At 42.3% G+C, this 14,546-nt stretch overlaps 1 long non-coding RNA gene across 2 annotated transcripts; it reads left to right on the top strand.

Annotated features, from left to right (window-relative positions):
* Positions 1-4,977: 4,977 nt before the first annotated feature.
* Positions 4,978-9,213, top strand: LOC137220717 (uncharacterized). 2 transcript variants are annotated; one of them, XR_010941760.1, is made up of 4 exons: positions 4,978-5,119; positions 5,692-5,739; positions 7,889-8,027; positions 8,215-9,213. It is a non-coding gene; the product is annotated as an uncharacterized lncRNA (long non-coding RNA). The 2 variants fall into 2 exon arrangements; XR_010941759.1 differs by lacking the exon at positions 8,215-9,213 and having other exon boundaries at positions 7,889-8,189.
* The last annotated feature ends 5,333 nt before the right edge of the window (positions 9,214-14,546 follow it).

Raw genomic sequence — 14,546 nt, forward strand, 5'->3', positions numbered from 1 at the left:
AGACGCCTGAGATTCAGTCCCTGGAGGTTTCCTCTCTTAAGAACTTAGTATTTATGAGACGAGAGAGAATGAATGTGTCCTCTATCTCCAATTATGCGGGAATGCTATGGAACTGTAATCAATAAGAAGTACAGCCTTAGTGAGCTGAACAAAAGTTTTCTCCCCTGATGGATTCTTGTGTTTCTGGAAATCGGTGGGACCATTATACTAACAGGGCTGTCTGGACTCTATAACCTTTGGAGTGGTTTACTCACTGGATTCTTTCAGTCCTACAATTAAGTCTTCCCCGTAGACCCACACCCCCTCATCCACTTTCTCCCTCATAAATCCAGTGCTGTTTTATCTGAAATACAGCAGATTTGCTTTCATTTTCATTTGAGTTTGAAGTGGGAGGTTACATGGGTGAGGTCTGGACTCTAATAGTAAGTATAAGTTATAATCATATTTCTTCCCATTATGCCTTTGATTAGGTTTTGATTTGATGCATTGCATACCTCCCCGCTGCACACACCAGGATCCTTTTGACACATACTTTCATTAACCTTCCCAGGGACTTCCCAGACATACCTTTTGAAAAGTCTCCCAGTGTTCCATGACAGCCTCTCTTGCTAAAATCTTAACTCAAAGCCACAAAATTACTAGTAAGAAATACTCTCCAGAAACCTTGTGATATTTCTCTTCTAACACAGTCTGTGGAGGGCCACTAGTGTTACCATTTGGACTGAGTTCATCATTTGCTTTATTCAAATACTAGAATGGACTGATGATTGCCTCCCTCAGCTGAATGAATGAACATTGAATCACTAATTTATGGGAGCTTGTATAGTGATGACCTCAGGGTCCTGGTATCTGAGCCCAGGCTCCACTTCCTTGGTACATGACCACAGATAAACTCACTTGCTGTCTCAGTTTTCAAGACTGTGAGATGATAAGCAGAGAATTCCATTTCTGCCCCCCAAAATGGCCAATCAATATTCAGAACTGATAGGCTGGGATATCTATTATTAAGAAACATTCAATAATGTTAATAATGATTATCGTTATTCCTAGCATGTATGTGCCTTGAGTTGATAGGCATGGGAGATTTTGTTTTTGGGGCTGAAAGTGGGGGAAGAAAGTTGAGAGGCTGTACATGTATTTGAGTTTTTCAAAGCCCCCCTTCCTGAGAGAGAACGAGAGACAGGTCACGTGGAGGAGGAGAGCCTGTTATCTGTTCTCCACTCCTCCTCTTAGGCTGGTGTTAACTTAGCTCCCTGGGGAGTGGGTTAGAACAGCAATTGAAGGAGCTGGATTTCTGACAGATTTTGTGAGACTCGGGGCAGCAGCCATGCTGTGTTAGGTCAGGAGTCCTCGAGTTGAAAGTTCGTCTCCCCATTGAAACGTGGAACCTGGCCCCCTCTGACACCTGGAAAACTGACAGCAACATTGGAAATAGGAAGATGGCACTCCAGAAGATCATGGGCATTTTCACGTGGCCTCAGCAGGGCAAATGGTAGGACGGTGGGCTGACAGTACAACCGAGGCAGAGGGGGAGTCCATGGCACATACTGAGGGATGCGTTCAGCTCACGTGCTCTGCCCAACACATGGGTGATTCTCTTTAGGAGCCCCGAGAAATACCTAGAAAAAGGACACTTTCAGGGGACTGAGCTAGTCGGGGAAACTGGAGACTCTTCCTAAGCAAGTAGGGAGAATAAAACCTCAGGTTATTGGCACTGTGATTTCATTTGTAGCTGCAGAAAATAATACATCAAAGTTGTTTAAAATATTTTTAAAATAAACAGAAAACAATTAATCATAAATGTGTGGGTTTCTTTCTGAGCTCTGTTCTGTTCCATTTTTCTATATGTCTATATTTATTCCAGTACCTCTCTGTTTAGTTTACTATAGCTTTATAGTAAGTCTTAATATATAATTTATAGTTAGTCCACTAAAATAAGACCTCAAAAATTGGTTTTTTCCCCACAATTGTTTGGGCTATTCTAGATTCCTTGCACCTCCATGAAGATTTTTTAAATCAGCTAGCCATCTTGGTTAAAAAGCCTGTCGGGCTATGGACTGATTTTGACAAAAGTACAAGGTAATTCAATGAAGAAAGAATAGTCTTTTTAACAAATGTTTTTGGAACGATAGGCTAGTTATATAAAACAAAAAAGAACACCTCGAACTTTATCTTACCATATAAAAAATTAACTTGAAATGGATCCTATAAGAGCTAAAACAACAACACTTCTAGAAGAAAACATAGTAGGAAATTTTTGTGACCTTGGGTTAGGGAAACATTTCCTAAACAAAACACAGAGGGCAGAAACCATAAAAGAGCTGATAAATTGAACTGCATCAAGATTTAAAACTTTTGCTCTTAACTAAGACACTCTTAAGGAAATGAATAAGCAAGACACAGACTGGCAGAAAATATTTGCAAACACATGCCTGACAAAAGTTAGACTCAATAATAAGAAGAAAAACAACCAGAAAAAATAAATGGGCAATAGAGTAAATAATAAGTTGGACACTTTCCCAAGAAGATCTAGGAACAGCAAATATATGCAAGCAAAGATGCTCAATATCATTAATCATTTGGGAAATGAAAATTAGAACTAACAATAGGGCTTCCCTGGTGGCGCAGTGGTTGAGAGTCCGCCTGCCAATGCAGGGGACACAGGTTCATGCCTCGGTCCGGGAAGATCCCACATGCCGCGGAGCGGCTGGGCGCGTGAGCCATGGCGGCTGAGTCTGCACGTCCAGAGCCTGTGCTCCGCAACGGGAGAGCCCACAACAGTGAGAGGCCCGCGTACCGCAAAAAAAAACCCAAAAAACTAACAATAAGCTGCCAATACACATTCGCCAGGATGGCTGAAATTAAAGACTAACAGTACCGAGTGTTATCAAAAATTTGGAGCAATTGGAATTCTCCTACGTTGCTCTTGGGAATGCAAAATGATAGAGTCACTTTGGAAAACAGTTTGTCAGGCTCTTACGCACATACATGTGACCCAGCCTTCCCATTCATAGGTATTTCCCCTAGGGAATTAAACATATATATCCACACAACGCCTTGTAACAATCACTTTCCAATGTTAGAAGGATATCTTACCGATATTTGTTTTGCTATTTTTTAAAAGCTAACGTTTTTCTTTAAATGGTTTTACTTTCAGTATTTTAAGCGACTCAATTTTTCGGTTCCTTCTCCCCTTCACGTCTTTCTTAAAATTTAGAATGCATAAAATAGTACTCTTTCATCAGTATTATTACAGACTGTTAAAGGGTATTATAACTCTCAGTGGATTAGAATAGGGACTCGAGACTCCAAATTAATACATATTATTGCTAGGTAGCGCATACTGCCACCAGGACCCTAAGAAGGTTCTAGGTTTTTAGAGTTTGTGTGTGTGTTATCATCTCTGGAACCCCTCAAAATCTTAACGAGACAATTACGATTCTCACTTCGAGTTTTTTCTTTCAGATTACTTTTACATGCGAACTGTCTTTACATGTCTAAGTGTTTAACCACACGCCTTCATTTAGATTTTCTTGAGCTTAGATTCTCTGTAGCCACAGATCTTGACCCCTGACATCTTTGTGTGCAGAGAACAATGGTCAAATCAGCAGTCATTACTCTTTGGTTTAAGAGGAGGTCAGACAGGACAATGAGCTAAAAGTCAAGGTAACAAAAGGATTGAAGGCTGTAGTGGGTCCTCTTCACAAGTCAGTGAACTTGATTCTGGCTTATTGGGATGTGAGGCATCTGGGACTATTTCTGGAATGCCAGCAATTTTGCCCTAAAGCAACTTTGATCTTGTTGCCCCTCCCCCTGCCTGGTCATTAACTGGAAACTTGGGGACCAACTGCATGGCTTCCTCTTATCAGAGAGCCACTACTTATTGCTTAAATAAATCTCCTCCCATTGTTCTCTTTTCCTGGAAGAAAGAACACCAATCCTCTCAGCTCCCGTGAGAGGAGCTCTCACTGCTCATTTTAAGACTATTTACTCCAGCCAATGCCCTGACTTGGAGGCATGCCTTTGAAACCGGTAAACAAAGGCCAGAGGAGGAAGATGAGAGTCTCGGGCCACAATTTCCTAAAGTAATAATTCCATCCTGTCTTCCCCTATCCATGCTCAGATCCCAACAGACTCGGGGTAGGGTTTCCTGTGACTTTAGAAAATTCCTTAAAAGGGGGGGGAGAAGGAAATTATATGTAACTTCTATCATATTTTGTCATAAAAAAGTAACTGTTGGGGCTTCCCTGGTGGCGCAGTGGTTGAGAGTCCACCTGCCGATGCTAGGGGACGCGGGTTCGAGCCCTGGTCCAGGAGAACCCCACGCGCCGCGGAGCGGCTGGGCCCGTGAGCCATGGCCGCTGAGCCTGCGCGCGTCCAGAGCGGCCACAACAGTGAGAGGCCGCATACCGCAAAAAAAAAAAAAAAAAGTAACTGTTTTTCCCACCCTTTCTTTCTTTAATTAAGCTTTTAACTGTTAAAAGTGGCAATTAATATGAATTCCCCACAGCAAGGACGTTTTATACCTCATTTTTCTGGAAGCAACTAGTTTATGAATGGTTAGGCCTACTTACCTCCTAGAGAAGCCGTGGGGATTCTTTGGATGAAGAAGCCCTCCAAAATTCTCATGGTCCTGAAACAGGAGGGAAGGAGGCAGGGCAACCTTTGAAAGAATGACGCAGCCCGAGGACATGACATAAACTGATTAGAACCAAATGGGTTCAAGATGGCGGACAAATCGACTTCCAGTAGACCTTGAGCCTCAGTATACGCTCACATCAGCTAGCTAAATGACACACCCACAGGCGCCATGACAGTTCCAAGACCGACCGTAAGGATCAAAAAGCGGGCAGTGGCCCAATTCCTGGAAATCCCCTCCCCTTCCTAAAATAGCTGGAATACTCCTCCCACTCATTAGCCTATGAAATTACCCACCCCTATAAAAACGGACAGCCCCTTTCCCTGGTGCCTTTCTCACCTTCTGAGATGGCCCACACTCTGTCTGTGGAGTGTGTTTCTCTCTAAATAAATCCACTTCTTACCTATCACTTTGTCTCTCACTGAATTCTTTCTGCCATGAGACATCAAGAACCTGAGCTTCACTAAGTCCTGAAACCAGGTGTGTGATCTCAGTTGGAAGACCGTGGGTTTTGGCCAGGTTCGAGTCCTGGCCGCGTGGATTCCAGTCCCAATCTGAGGTGCACGGTTTCAGTCCCTTATAAGCAAAGATCAGAGCAAGAATCCCACTGTCTCCTTTTTAATTCTGTTTCTCAAACTATAGCCTGGGCAGGGTCATCTTTCATTCAAAACTCTCTCCCTGTATGTCTGAGGTTTGAGGTCTGTCATCTACAGGCTTTAGAGACTTGCATGGATTTTATTGTGTTTTCAAAAATTAAGAGGCCAAATTCCCTCACAGCAATTACTAAGACTTGTTTAAGAGTCTCTCACCTTAGGAAAAGAAATGGTCAGCATACTTGTTCAAACAAGACGTGTGCCAGTTTGCTTTATTTTATAATCTTATAAAAATGTTTTACTTACACCATGGGATTCTGAACATGTTTATGAACGTTTTCCAAATGCTTTGAAGTCCAGAGTTGGAAGCCCAGTAATTGTCAGTTGCTGAGTTTGGGGGAGCCATTGGAAGGCACGATAGCACCACCCCGGCTTTCCTCTTTTCTCCCCACTCACCAGGACCTTGTCTCAAGAAGATTCTCCATGACCTTGGCCTGCTAGCTCAAGGTAAGCAGTCAGGGCAATGTTTTACAGTGAGCTGTTTGCGTGGCCGTCAGCCTGATGGTTTCCTGAATGCTTTCCTACTCACTATCCCATTTCCCTCAGTAACAGAAGAGGGTGGGCCAACGGCACAAAGTTTGAAAGGCTGGGATGTTCAGTTAAGTCCAGTTTTCTAGTTAATAGAGATTTCTCTCCTACCCTGTCTAATCAATCAATCAAAATTTATTGAGGGCTTCCTAACTGTTCAAAGTTAGTACTCAGTAAAGCATCTTTAAAAGTTTTTAAATTTACCTGGGCAAGATTTACCTATCTTTTGTGATACAAAAATCTATCAGAATTCTGCAGTTTTTCAGGCTCATTTTGTGGAAGCTCCCTTATCTCTGTTCTTAGCGTCGACTGTGGAGATACTCGGCGCTAGAGTATCTTAGCCATGAATTCATGTACACATTTGTGGGGCTCAGCATGGCATTCAGCACTGCCACAGGCCCAGGACGAGTGACAATGCGTGCTTACAAAACAGATGCATGTGGCAGTAATTATTCAATTTACAAAGAAAGCATTCACCTTTAGAATTCCTTTGCATGGCACTTAAAGACTAAAGTCATTTACATAATTTCAAACTACACCTATAGTTGTATGAACATTGTTATGGTGCATATAGAGTCCCCTTACCCTCCCTCCAATATAACCACACACACACACACACACACACACACACACACACATATTCCTACACACATATACTCAAACTTCCCTCCCAAGCAGCAGAGTCATAACAATAAAGTGAAGGAGGATCTCATTGCTCTCCTATTCAGCCTTTGGCCTAAAATCAAAATACACTGCATGAGGTCTTTTCGATCATCTTGTCCAATCAGTTTGTATAAATGAGAAACTGGGGCCCAGAAAAATCTGGCCAGAATCACAGAGCTCATTAGCAGCAGAGCTGAGACTACAACCCAAGCTGTGAGCCTCACATCATAGCCTCTACTCTTTCCACTAACTTCTGTTCCCACACCTCGGAAGATAAGTGCTTCTTTATTCAGAGACCTGCAGAGAAGACAACTCTACAACCTGCCTGAGAAACTCAGTTTCCAGATTCAATAATGCATACTCTCCCGGATACCTCCCTCTGAATTACTCTAATCAGAATGGTCCATATTATAGGAAAAAAGGTCACGTCCAGATGGAGATGAGTCAAGATGGGTCACCATTTAATGCAACCTACCGCTTTTTCTACCAAAAATGGTTAACCTAACCCTCAAGGATAACCTAACCCTCTAGGTTGTGTTTTGTTGTGTTTTTTTTTCCCAACAAGGCTGAATATTCTAAATTCCTTCAGCTTTGTCTCCAAGCCCTATGTTTCATTTTTTAATTATCTTTATAGATTCCTCAGAACCCACCCTACATTCTTAGCATCCCTCTTGAATGGTGCCTCAGACTGAAATATAGGCTTGTACACAGGCCCTGCTTAGGGCTGACCTTTGAAGAAAGGTAGCACAGACTTACTGACAATTTCAGCTCTTTCATTTTACAAAATTTTTGTACTGTGCTTTGACGAGAAGAAAATTCCCACACGATTAAATCATTTCTTCGAGGCATGTGTGCTGAAGCGGCCCTTTCCTAGGGTCTGTGAGTTGAATCATACAATTTTCATCATTACAACTATTGTTGCAACAAACTTTATTTTTAAACTACTTACTATGCTGCTCAGAGGCCTGTTTCATCTTTTCTTTGAGGTGGAAATATTTGTCACAATCTTGCTCTGCAGCCCAATAAATCAAAATGTTGAGCCTCTAGTAATAAAAATAGTTGCTTTGAAGTATAACCTTAAATGTCTAATTTCCTACCAGCAATAATGAGGATTTCTCCAGCCATCTGGGGGGGACTGGGTTTTCTTTTTCTTTTTTTCTGTCCTTTTGTTTTTCTAACATGTGAGCTGTCTAATGACAGGATTTGGTATTTCAGAAGTCTGGGTGAGAGAAAGCAGTAAGGGACGGGTACACATCTCAGAGTTCCATACCACCCAAGTGGCTGTTACATCACTAATCAGCGTGAGCCTGTCCAGACGGTCTCCACCAAGGCCTCCCCACCCTTGTATTTAATGTTGCTAACCCTTTAGTCATCAACACAAAATAACAGAAATTCTTTCATGCAGCCATTATTCCTCCACATCCAAAGAAGGGGGAAAGAATCTACAACCGCACAGAAGTTAAAACCCATGTGGTTTTAATAAGAAGCAAAGAAAGAAATGGCTTAATTCAGTAATAAGACTAGACTCCCTGGTGGTTAATAAGGTAATTTGCCATGTGATTAAAGGTAGATGCAAGTGGAATTTCTGTGGTAACGTTCTCGCTCGGATGGATACTTTGGGGAAACTGAGATTGTTAGTCTCTTGAAAACCACGATTCTTTTGAAACAAGAGGAGAGCAGCAACAAAGAGTAGCTTTTGAAATTCTCTCATCATTATCTCAACCTTTTCAGAAAGGCTGAGGAAACAGAAGACCGCCCCGGGAGAACGCAATCCAGCAGCGGGGCAGGCAGGTTTCCGAGCGCACACCTCGCTGTGTGCACAGCACCGAGAGGGACCGCAGAATCCCCCGGGGTGGCTCTCCAGGCAACAGAGACCGGGTCCTGCTCTGGAGTGGGGGATGCTGAAGGTTTGACAAACTGATGCCTCCAGGGCACCAGCTCAGTTAAAAGATGCTTCCGTCTCACCGTCTACCTTCCTGCCGGTCTCTCTTCCTCCGCCTCGCATTGTCCTGTCTCCATTGCTTTCTGAAGTCTTTACCCTCCCTGGGGAATTCTCTTTCTTCCCTTTGCTGTATATTCAGGTGACGGGGCCCAGGCAGAACGCCAGAAGACCCTGCTGCTGGCTACATGGTGAGAGCTACACAGCTGCAGGCGACAATGGTGACTCTTGTTCCAAAGCGCTCTGCCAGAGGCCGGTGTGCTGAGAGGCTGAACTGTCCTATCTGGATTCTGGGCTCCTGCATCTGGAATCCAGCACCTGCCTGCTGCCATCTGGGTGACCCTGAGAAAAGTCGCTGCTTCTTATCTGTTAGGTGGAGGCACAGGATTCAAAAGGCTCTGTAAACTCCAAGGATGCTGCATACACATGTCACATGACTGTTATTGTTGTCTCTCCTAACAGCCTCCAAGTAACCCTGCCAGCCCTACCGGTCTGCAATTCTTCAGTCATTCACTCACTATTTCAACAAATATTTATTTTTACAATTTTTATTGACGTACAGTTGATTTACAATGTGTTAGTTTTGGGTGTACATACAGCACAGTGATTCAAATATATATATATGTATGTTCTTTTTCAGATTCTTTTCCATTATAGGTTATTATAAGTTGCTGAATATAGTTCCCTGTGTTATACAGTAGGTCCTTGTTGTGTATTTTATATATGGTGGTGTGTATCTGTTAATCCCAAATTCCTAATTTATCCTTCCCACTCCCCTTCCGCTTTGGTGACCATAGGATTGTTTTCTATGTCTGTTGAGTCCATTTCTGTTTTGTAAATAAGTTCATTTGTACCCTTTTTTAGATTCCACATATAAGTGACATCATATGGTATTTGTCTTTCTCTTTCTGACTTACTTCACTTATCTAATCTCTAGTTTGTTCCATGTTGCTGCAAATGGCATTATTTCATTCTTTTTTATGGCTGGGTAATATTCCATTGTGTGTGTGTATATATCTATCTATATCTATCTATATATAGATATAGATAGATATAGATAAATAGATAAATCTCACATCTTCTTTATCTATTCATCTGTCAGTGGACATCTAGGTTGCTTCCATGTCTTGGCTATTGTGAATAGTGCTGCTACAAACATTGGGCTGCATGTATCTTTTCAAATTATAGTTTTCTCCAGATGTATGCCCAGGAGTGGGATTGCAGGATCACAGTTTCTTAAGGAACCTACATACTGTTCTCCATAGTGACCGCACCAATTAATATTCCCACAACAGTGTACGAGGTCAACCAATATTTATTGAGTTGAGGCTACCACAGTGAATAGGAATGCTAAGTTCTTGCCCTCATGGAGCTTAATTTTTATCAGAATGACAGACAATAACCAAGAAAGCAACTAGGATCATTAGAAAGTATCATAAATGCTATGGAGAAAATTAACAGGCTGATGTAATGGGGAGTCAATGACATGGGAGCTGCTTGAGACGGGGGTCAAAGAAGGTCAAAGGGGCATTGCAACTATAACACAAGAATAAGCAAGAATGAGCTGCACAAAGAGCAGCAAGAGGCCTGTTGCAAGGAGTGGGGTGAAGCTTCTGCTGGGAAACAGCTTGGCTGGGGAAGCAACAAAAAGGCAGCCAATGTCCCTAAGACCAAGGGAATCACTGAGACGATGTTAAAGAAATAGGCAGGGGCCAGGTCACGCAGGATCCTGCAGGCCCTGGTAACAAGTGCAAATTTTATTCCAAATGCAAGGGGAGCTATCAGAGGTGCTGAGCAAGGGTGTGACGTGATCTGCCGTACATTGTTAGAACATCACTCGGACTGATGTATAGAGAACATATTCTAAGGGTGCAAGACAGAGGAAAGAGACCAAGAAGAGAACATTGAAGTAATCCACATGGGTTGTGAGGGTGACCTGGACAAGGAAAATGGCAATAGATAAAGAAAAGTGTGGGAAATTTTGAAGGAGAGTTTGGAGGTAGAGCTGAGAGGACTTACAGAAGGTCTGGGTGTCCATAGTATGTACATTATCAGGATAGACCAGACCGTGCACACAAAAGGTCAAGGCCAGAAGGAGGAGAAGGAAATTCTGAATAGGGAAACATTCTATTTTGCGACCTGTTCTTCCCTAGGAAAACTGGGTTTTGGACCTCTCAATTGGCTTCCTCAATGCAGTGTCTTTTGATGCACAGGGAGAGGAGACATGGCTAGATAAACCATGTCCTGACCACATATGGCCGGGTAAATGAAAGTCAATATATTGATTCCCTTGAAAGGCACAGGAAACCAGCATGTGTTTCAGACACAAAATCATCTTGTTGCAGGCTGACCCACAGATGCCTCAGTTCAATCAATGGCGTCTCTATCCAGCCAGAACATAACTCAGACATCTTATAACCTCTTGGGGTTTTCCTAGACATCCTGAAGTCAGACTACACCGGAAAAGCCCAAGTATTGAAAATCATAGCCCTCTGCGCTCTCGCTCTCTCTCTCTCTCTCTCTCAACTTTTTATTTTGAAATAATTACAGATTTATAGGAAATTGCAGTGATATGACAGAGTTCGCATATACACTTCACCTAATTCCCCCAGTGGTTACATCTTGCTTAACTATAACACAATATTAAAACCAGGAAACTGACATCGGAACAATGGTTGTATATAGCTCTATTCCATTTTATCACAGGCATAGATTTCTGTAACCACCATCACAATCAAGATACAGATCTCCACGAGGATCTACTGGAGCCAACATTTTATCAGTTTGAGTGAAGTGTAGAAATCTTATATCCCTTTAAGTCCCTTTGTTGTCCTTACCCCCAGCCACTATTTATAATGCAATCTTCTCAACTATTTCCTCTACAAGCACTGAAATCCACATCAGACAATGTTATGCTTTTTGCTCAGACCAACAAATACAATTAAGAAAACTTAAGAAGAAAAGGAAAGTCTATTGCATTTACTCATATTTTTTTACTGTCTTTATTCTTTTTCCCTCCAGATGTTCCAAGATTCCTTCTTTTATCATTTTCTTTCTGTTTCAAGAACTTCTGATAGCCATTCTTTTAGGGTAGGTCTGCTGGTGATAATTTCTCTTAGTATTCCTTTATCTAAGAATGTCTTGATTGCCCTTCCTGAAGGATAGCTTCACAGGATATAGAACTCAGACAGTTATTTTCTTTCAGCTCTTGAAAAATGTGCTACTTTATTCTGACCTCCATGGTTTCTGATGAGGGCCCCACTGTCTTTGAAACTAGTTTTCCTCTTTGGAAAAGTGGCATTTCTCTCCCACTACTTTCAAGATTCTTTGTTTTTGTCTTTAGTTTTCTGATGTTTGATTATAATGTGTCTTGGTGTGGATTTCTTTTGATCTATCTTATTTGAAGTTCTCTCAGCTTCTTGAATCTGTATATTTCGCATTTTTGCCAAATTTGGGAACTTTTCAGCCATAATTTCTTTGAGTACTTTTTCAGCCCCCTCCCCCTTCTCCTCTCTGAGATTCTGATGACATGAATGTCAGATCCTTTGTTAAAATCCCACAGGTCCCTGAAAGTTTCTGTTCATTTTTTCTTTTTTAGTCTCTCTTTTCTCTGCTGCTCAGATCGGGTAATTTCTATTGTTTTTTCTTTAAGTTCATGGATCCCTTTCTTTGTCCTCTCCATTTTGCTGTTGAGCCCCATTAAGCATTTTTTTTTTTTTTTTTTTTTTTGCGGTACGCAGGCCTCTCACTGCTGTGGCCTCTCCCGTTGCGGAGCACAGGCTCCGGACGCGCAGGCTCAGCGGCCATGGCTCACGGGCCCAGCCGCCCCGCGGCATGTGGGATCCTCCCGGACCGGGGCAGGAACCCGTGTCCCCTGCATCGGCAGGCGGACTCTCAAACTGCGCCACCAGGGAAGCCCCCCATTAAGCTTTTAATCTTGTTATTGTATTTTTGGATTCTAAAATTCTCATTTGGTTCTTCTTTGTATCTTCTTTTTTTCTGATATTTTCTATTTTTTCACTATTTCAAGTATGTTCATAATTGTTTGTCACAGCACTGTTATGATGGCTGCTTTAAAATCCTTGTCAGAGAATTCCAACAGCTATGACATCTCAGAGTTGGTGTCTGATGATTCCTTCTATCACCTTTGGAAACTTTTTACTCATTACCTCACTGTCAGAATGACTTGGGAATCCCTTGCAAACTTCCTGTTGAGCCCCAGGAGATTTTGATCTACGTTGCCCTTTGTTGCATAACACAGGCATTTTAAAGACTTTGGGGTCTGACAGACTCAGGTTCAAACTTGATTCTACCACTCACAAGCTATGTGACTTTGGACAAGTTATTTAACTTTTTGAGCCTCAGTTGTCTCATCTGTAATTGGATACAGGTACATTTCTTATAACATTTGTTGGAGAGGGGACGGGGAGGAAGGGACCGGATAAATAAGATGGTGGTTCTGTAATTGGTGCAAATTGTTCCACAGTATTTCAGGAGTGAGAACACTTAAACAAAAACTTATTATGAAAAAGAACATACACAAGAACATATAAAACATATGAACATTTCACAGTCAAAAAATAGAAGAGCCATGGTCAAGAAACAGACCATCACTAGCACTTTATACATGGAGTGGCCCGAGTTACCAAATAAAAATACAAGAATTGAATTTCAGATAAAGAAATGAATGATTTTTTAAACTATAAGTCTGTCCCATGCAATATTTGGGAAATACTTTCACTAAAATATTTCTTATTGTTTATCCGAAATTAAAATGTAACTGAGTATCCTGTATTCTGTCTTGCAAACCTGCTTACAAGCCTACTCCCCATAACATTACCCTTCCTCCCCCCATACGAATTTCCTCATAATCATCCTTTTGTTTTTCTCTATAATTTTACCACATTTTGATTCCAAAATGCAGAGTTTAGTTTTGCCTGTTTTGGACCATCGTGGTGGTTGTTTTACTTTTTTCTAAATCATGTCAAATCTGGGTCCCACACTCCACTCACCAATGTCATGACCAGTCTAATATCTGTCATGTTTTTACGGCTCCTGACCCCTTGACCTGGTAATCCAGGACCCCAGTCAAGGAAATCCGGTGGGGGAGAGGTCTCAGGTTACCAGTCTGCTGAGAAGACCTCTGAAGATGACTCTTGCCACATTCACACAGCCTTGTCGAAGGCAGATGGCCCTGCTGGTGGCTGCACCACCTTCGTGCCTAGCTGGCCTTGGGAGATTCATTGCTTTTGAATTCCAGCACCCACATGCAACCCTGAGCCATCTCCTTCCAAGCTCCAGCACCTTCTAGAGTGCTGGGTGCCTACGGGCTCAGGTTTTACCACCATCAAATGCACCAACCACCCCTCTTTCCTTATCCTGGAGAACTCCACTCTCCTCTGCCTTAAGCCTTTGTTTCCCAACCCTTAAAAAGAAAAAAGCAAATCTTCCTACTCTTTGGTTTCATGAGGAGGTTTAGTGGCTCTAGGGGAGAAGTGCTGGATGATTTATGAAGCTAACAGCCCATCAAAGAGCTGGTTTATCTTTCCTCAGGGAAAGAAGGATCAGCCTTCAGAAGAGCAATAGTGGCCTCCCTTCCCCCAGGAATGAAGAGCTTACTTCCTCCAAGCAGCAGAAATAAATAACGTAGTCATATTTGCATATCCCGCTACATTAGATTCTCAAAAATTTACATATAAAGCACCCATATCAATGCCTGTAAAATAATGAGAGTCACTAAAAATATAGCCAGGAATATTTTTCATGTGATCTTTTCTTGTGCATCAGAATTTTCTCCCCAAGTTGCAGCAGGCCAGAGTTTAGCCTTCAAGCCCTGTCCACGGCAAAATACACTGTGTTTCCCCTGACCACAAACTTACTTTCTTTTTTACCAGGTGCAAACTAGTGAAAATACATCCTGGAAAGGAAAAATCAGTGGTGATAGGGCGGCATGCAACCTGATGGGCAAGGACATGGGGAAGGAAGGAAAGGCTGGCTTGCCCTCCTCGCCTTGATGGGCAGGGAGTTATAGGCTGTCTGTGTGCCAGTAAGGGTCTCTGGTCTCTTTCCCACCATCCAGCAGGTCCCTCCTCCCCAGCTGCCTCTCTGAGTCTCTGCCCAGCTG

This window comes from Pseudorca crassidens, chromosome 3 (assembly GCF_039906515.1).
Source record: "Pseudorca crassidens isolate mPseCra1 chromosome 3, mPseCra1.hap1, whole genome shotgun sequence".
NCBI lineage: Eukaryota > Metazoa > Chordata > Mammalia > Artiodactyla > Delphinidae > Pseudorca > Pseudorca crassidens.